Below are 7,327 nucleotides of genomic sequence, written 5' to 3' on the forward strand. Positions count from 1 at the left end.
CGCCCCTTCGACATTTTCGCCGACCAATCAGCGGGTTGCCGATCAATGTTTCTACTATCGATGCGTAGCCCCTTTTACGGCACCGAGTGATGTCACATTACTGCGTCCAGCTGTACTAATCGTCAACAGCAGGTGTGTTCGGGGAACCGGATTAGCGAGCTCACGGTTAGCGCGATGATTTGATCTTGGATGTGTCATTTGATCTTGGATGTGTCATTTGATCTTGGATGTAGTAAGCGACGTACGAAGCACAGGCCCCAGGTCGTAGGAGGTTAAACACGGTTGGGAATCTTTCAAAATATTGTCCCCAAATGCTGACCACCCATCTTTAGTGTCAAATGATTGATAATCTGGGGCTTTTAATGATTTCTGTGAACTGTTTTTTTCCAGGGTGGAATGATTGTACAGCATACATCTTTAATGACTTAAAAAAAAAAAAAACTAAACAAGAATTGGGTATTTAAGTCTGAATGTATTTTGGATTTTCTCTAATCCACATGAGCGTCAAAAGTATGCACACAGGCTCAAGTATATGTATGTCCACTCAAAACCTTTAATTAATATAAGTAGAGCTGAAGGTTCTATCATATTTTTTAACTTGACAAGGCCAAGCCTATTAACATCATCTCAGTGATCACGATTGACTATAAGTGGTAGATTCACTTGAGGAGGATTGATTTGACAGGAGGTATTTGTTTAGAACCACTATAATAAAATCTTTAATAACATAAAATAACACAAAAAGAAAGCTCTGTTTGGAAGCAGTCTCATTTTGCAAATCCAGCAAATTCTGAAACCAGTCTTGCGTGACAGCACTCAATTAAGTAATTAAAAATTCCATCTATTAATACCATCATCTCCATGACAACACTGTCTGTGACAGCTACATCGCTCGACAATGTATACCAACTTTATTCCACGTTTTAAAGCGGTAAGTGCCAGCTAAGAGGGCAGCATTTTCTAGTTTCCCAGCAAGGATGAGATCAGGTCTTTTTTTTCTTTTTCAAAATTCTCTCCTCTCTGTCCCTGAACCCTGGGGGGTAAAGGAGAAAACGATGCAATTGCCCTCAGCCATGAATGATTCAAGAGCTCACACTGCCTTCTGAGTTTGCAGTGCTTGCAAACATCCTGGGGCAGAAATCGAGGACTCACTAAAGCCAATCTTTTTCTGTCATTTAAATATTTGAAAAAAGCTGCTACCTTTAAATATTTGCTACATTTTGACGAGTTCTTAGACATAATGTTTGAAATACTTTGCTCATTACTGTCTGAAAATACACCCCTGATGCATTTATAATATTTCTCCTTCATCACCTTGATTGGGGTCGTTACTGCTTGCATACGCAGCTCTAAATTATGAGAAGTACCTTGCTTCTTTATGATAGTCTAAACTCCCACAGCACCCATGCATGGAGATTTATCTGCTAATCTCACTGCGTTAAGCTTGAATTTGAAAGCGATGGTATGAATAGACACCAATCAGGAGCTGCAGAGACATCTCAGCACAGCACCTCTCAAATCATTCCGATTTCAGAGCTTCAGAGCATATGAGTATTTAGACAGTGGCTGATCATCAGAATGGATACTGAGATTTCTGCAGCTAGCCTGAGCTGATGAAGAACCATAGGTGTAACCTGGTGGACAAGTGCTGCTCTTTTGACACATCTGACCCCTTTGTTACCAAAGTACAAGTTTACAAATTGTACATTACAGCTAATGATGCAATGCCTGCATCAATATCTTAGAGTGGTATTGCTCATCTAATATCTTAAGTAAAAAGTGATTTTACTACCAGCTTGTAGACTATAGTGTTTATGTGCACAGTGTAAAATTGAAAAGTTTATTGGACCCATGTTATACCAACACGTTCTCACTCCCGAGGCTTAATATTTTATGCTAGGTGACAAATTGTCAACATTGTGTTAATTGGGAGGTTAAAAGTTAAGGATTGTTATGAGCATAGGAATCCGGTCAGAAGAGCACAGCCATCAAGCTAGCTTAACATAACAAAAGGAAAGACATACACGGACTGCTACACTCTGAAAGAGAAAACAAGGTCAGACTATAAGCCATCAACTTAAAAATGAATGAGCTACTAAATAATTTTTAAATTAAATCAACTCAAGAGAAGGACAAAGTAAACTCACTTTAGCTGCCTCTCTATGTGGGAGTGGAAAGAGTGTAAGGGAGTGCAGTCCTTAATAATGTGTCCCAGGTTGTTTAAGTTAAGGAACAAACAAACTCATTAGCCAATCAATAATGAGAAAAGGAAATGAGGAAAGGAAGTAAGGTAAAGGAGGTGAGGTGTGCATTAATGAGTAATGAAGTGTAGGTCACTGCAGATCTGTATTATGTGAGGAATATACTGACCAAAAAAGCTATCTCAGCCCAAGTGCCAGCTATAAAAGCTAAAATCTACAGTTCCCCAAATGTACACTTAAAACATGGCAATCCTCATCGATCTCAATGTTACAATGTCCAGATTTACAGCTAAGATAAACATCCATTTGTTTTTTTATTAATCCTTTACTTGTTGTGTGGTCATTTTTTTAGCAATCAGTTTTGTTAAAAGTGACCAAGACAATAAGGAGTCGTGCTCAGATTTCTCATTGTTTGACCTTTGGGAAATCATCATATTATTTAATGTCACGGAAAATTACAGATGCAGCTTGCTAACCAAGAAAATATGAGAATTTCTTTGTATCTCATCACTGAGTTTGAACAAATGAGACGAGTTGGAGCTACACCTCGGGGTTGTATAAATGCTGGTCATCCTCTGTTTGCATTTCTGTTTTACTAAAGTGTACTGAAGTGTCGCCCTTCCTGTTGCAAATGGGTTGGATTGTTCCTAATTTCAGTGATAGTTGCTGACAAAGCTTTAAAAGCAGCAATACAGGGTGCCTGCAGAACAGCAAGCCTCGGTTTGCATCAAAGAATCAGAGAGTTTAAGGCTGGATAAAAAGATAAGCACAAGAAAGCTCTGTAGATAAAAAGAGGAAAAAAGGGAACGTTTAAAGGTTTAGTAGAGCTTTACTTCTCCAGGTGCGTGCATGGGTGCGCAAGAGTTCTACACTAGGGAGTCCGAGAGAGATTCTCTAACTTCTTTCCTAAATATTTACAGCTTTGAGATCTATGGGGCACAGATGCCAGTTCGTATTTGTCATTGCACCTTATCAATTGTAGATCCAGCTTACAAAGCTAAGCAAATATGCCTCATAGCAGAAACCTCAGGGAGAAATTTCCTTCTTTTTTCTTTGGTGTCAACCTTATTTTTGAAATTGCTTACAGCTGACTGGAAGACAGCTGGTGCAGCCGGTTTCTGATGTGACTTTTGTTGAACAGCAGGCAGGTATAACTTCACCCTCTGAATTGGAAAGCCTCCTAAAACCACCTCCCAAACACCTGCCAGACATTCCAAGCAGTGACATTGTTGAAAAAGTTAGAGGACCCACGTTCTTTTAGTGCTGCTCCACTTTTTTTTAAAGCATCATCTAAAAAATAGGTTGGCAGTACTGTGTCTGTTTCATGTGTCTTTTAAACTCTTGATTGAATTCAAACTAAAATATAGATTAGCCATCAATGCTCTCCTGTAGTTTTTACAAAGACGTGCATCTGCTGGTATTCCTGCTCCATCACTATGTTTTATCTGTGGAAAGCCAACTTACAGTCCTAGTCTGTCTTGTTTTTGACTTAGTCACTACCTACATTTTCTATCAGGTTTATGCTTGTAACCCCTGCTGAGAAACTAATGGATGAAACGCTGTCTCTTTCTGGCCAAGCTGATGGGCTGTCTTGAATGGAGCTGCAGGGCAGAGTAAGGCAGCAGGTTGGTGAAATAAAGATAATGGTCATTATCTTCTTACCACTTGCCACAGTTGCCAGATGTCCGATGACCCACCCTGACAGCTGCATTCAGCTTCACCTCCCATGCTGCACCCAGCTGAGAGGAGAATGAACAGAGCTTTTTATAGTCTTATTGCGTCATTGAGCAACATCAATCAGCAAGTTTTTGGGGGGGACTGCAGCTTTAGCTTTTGCAACAGACCATTCAAAATCCATCCACACAAGGTTGTTCCTACATATCTGCATACCCTGCACTCTAAGATGCCTGATGACAGTGTAAAGCCTAGGAAGGGAACTAAGGAGAACCCCTCTGGCCTGCTGCAAGGAATAAACGGGTGAGTGTGGGGGATGCGCTCTTTAAAACGGAAAATGAATCATTCAAATGGGAGGAGCTTAATTTAAGTGTTTCAAAGCTAAATCTTCTTTTGTTCTTCGGAGGGACTCAATCGAAACTGTTAAATGCCGTTGCTAGGAGACACCAGTCATGGTCCACAGATAGTATATGCAGGCAAATTAAGTGATGTTGGCATTGACTTCATACCAGTATCACCAGTCTTGTGAAGGAGCAAAAGAAGAAGAAAAAAAAAGATTTGACAGATGGAGAGCAAGCATGTGGAACAAGGCCACAGATATAAGCACAAATGCAAAATAATAAAAAATAATGAGGAGAACAAGCAGATTAAAATACCTCAGTGGCTGTTTAATGTTACTTCACATACAGTAAATGGTACTTTGCCTGTGGAATTTGAACTACAGCAACCCAGACAAGGATTGGCTCTTTTGATGCACCACCTCCCAATAAATCCTTCATACACAGCAATCAAATAAGCATGAATAATTCAGTGTTGCCAAACAACTCACACATAATCATTTAATGAGTTTCGCGCCTATCTCATTGCTCCGATATACGTGGGTGAAGATAACTTCCCGTCTATGAGAAAACTTGGCCAGTTTGTCTTTGAACATAAATGCATCACTCATCTGAGTCAGGACGCCTTGATTGTTGGGTTGTTAGATTAATGGATTTTTCTGGATTTATAATGAAAAACAAAGACAGATTAATGGATTAGTAGAATCTGTAAACTGTAAACATTTGCGACAATTAGTTTGTTAAAGAGCATCTACGGCATCTGTGTGAAGATCGCCTGCCAGCAAGAATACAGTTTTCTGTGCTCTCTGCAGAACTCATATCATTTGTCATACAGTGACTAGTTCAGACTAGAAAATAAAAGAAAAACACTTATCTTTGGTGCACTATATATCATAGCCCAAACAAAAACATGACAAGATTTTCTGCAGTGATTTAGCTGTAGAAAAACTAAGGCTAGACACTTTTTGAACCTCAGAGGAGAAACTCAGACTAATATTTTTCAATATTATTTTTCAATAATACTTTACAGAGACAGCATGAATTATTGCATTCGTAAAAGAGAATCAAATCATACTTTACATTGATAGTACTGGCATCAACATACAACAGATAATAAATATATGATATGTGAATATATGAATAAAATAAATGAATCCAAGTGCAATCACATATAAGTGAACAGAAAATAGTTCAGGAGACCAAGTATGAAGTTTAGGTGAAAGGAGATGAAAACTGGGGGTTGCTGCTATACATTTGTAAAGTCTTGTAGCTGACAAAAGTAAGAGAAACGTGAGCCGGTGAGTTATTCAGGGCGATGTAAAAGTCTTGAGCCACTCCTCATTGACAAATGGGTTCTTAAAGCATGTACAAATGTACGTGGAAATACAGTGTGTAAGAAACAAACAAACTTTACATATTTGTTATGAGCTCCTTCTTAAACACAGCCTGAAGTCTTTTGGGGAAGAGTACCTTATAATTTCTTTGAGTAGTCTTCAGGAATAGTTCTCCAGGTGTCTTGAAGGGCATTTCAAAGCACTCCTTTGGATGTTGACTGTCTCGTGTTCCCACACTGCTTCCTTAATGATGAGATCCAAATTCTGAGAAGGCCAATTCATGACTGAATGCTTTTACTGCATATGTGTTTGGGATTGCCGTAATGCTGAAAAATGAGGCTGTTGCCAGTCAGGCCCTTTTTGGATGGTGGATCAAAATCTGACGGTACTTTTCTGCCTTCATAGTTTCATCAGTTTTGATAAGATCCAAAACACCACTGGATGGACTGCAGCTCTTTAGCTCGGAACAATTTTTGTAATGCTTGAATGATTCTGAAAATGGTCAGGTACAAGGATTGGACTGAAATTAGATGGGAAAAATAAATCAGCCAATGTTCAAAGAAAAAAACTTTGAAAATGCAATCAGAAAGCCTGAAGAACTACTCTTCTAGCCAATAAAAGAAAAACACACAAAAATCTGTCTCCTTGGAAGCAAAACCTTAGGAAACAAGGGGCGGCCAAAGACCATACCATATATAGGCCTTTTACTTATGGTTACAGTGTTTTCATAACATCAGAAGCATTTACAGAGTTCATAAATTGTTTCCCATGTAACACACACACACACACACACACACACACACACACACACACACACACACACACACACACACAGAGTGTATTACCTTACTATTATGAAGTCCACCTGCCATGGTTTCAGCTGTGTCATACTGACTGGAGTCACAAAGGATACACTTGTGCATCCTCAATCATAGCTGCTCTGGCAAACATCATCTCTCCTTATTTTTTCTACCTGATGCAGTTTAGGAATGAAGGCATTCTCCAGGATGGTGTGCTAAGACTGATTTCTGAGCAGTAGGACACAGGAGGCAAGAAGGCACAAAATAAAACAAAACAAAACAAAAGCCCAGGGAAGGTGGGTAATAATCAAAATGCTTAATAGCAACAAACTAGTGGCACTAGCTGTTAGCAGAGACTACGATATTGCTTAATGGGGGTAGCAGAGCTTACTATTTGGAGATTTCTTGATTACAGATGGTGAAGCTCTGTTTGACTCTGACACACCTGTCTTCACTCGTGCAAAAAAGCAGATACTCTAGCCACAGCGAGAGACATGCAGAGGAGCGTAGCATCAGGTCAGCCGGAAGATGATGTTGACGAGGAGCCAATGGCCAGTGGCAGTTTTTCTCTGCTGCTAAGTGCATGTAAAATCCCTGGTAGCAAATATTGTTTTTGACTTCAAAAACATAGCTTACTGGTAACAGCCCAGTGAACTGAGAAGAGCAGTTAAGTGGGCTAATATTTCAAACTGAGCAGGCCCTTGCCATACCACAGGTCGGGAATATGGATCCAATATTATTCTCACATAAGCTCATATGAATGCATCCCCCTTCCTCTTTGCAAAAGAGGATGCCTCACGATGTAAGCTCTACACATGTTACCCACAGTTTTAGTGAGTGTTTATAGCATCTCTTTCTAAATTAGCAGGCATTACAGTTTTTGGACGTTGCCTGAACACATTTTGCAAAACTTTGCTCATTGTGCCAAAACCCTAAACACAAGTAAACATGACACAACACTGGGAAATATACCATTCACA

This window comes from Pundamilia nyererei, unplaced genomic scaffold, assembly GCF_000239375.1.
Source record: "Pundamilia nyererei isolate P.nyererei 1_Seehausen unplaced genomic scaffold, PunNye1.0 scaffold00104, whole genome shotgun sequence".
Classification (NCBI taxonomy): Eukaryota; Metazoa; Chordata; class Actinopteri; order Cichliformes; family Cichlidae; genus Pundamilia; species Pundamilia nyererei.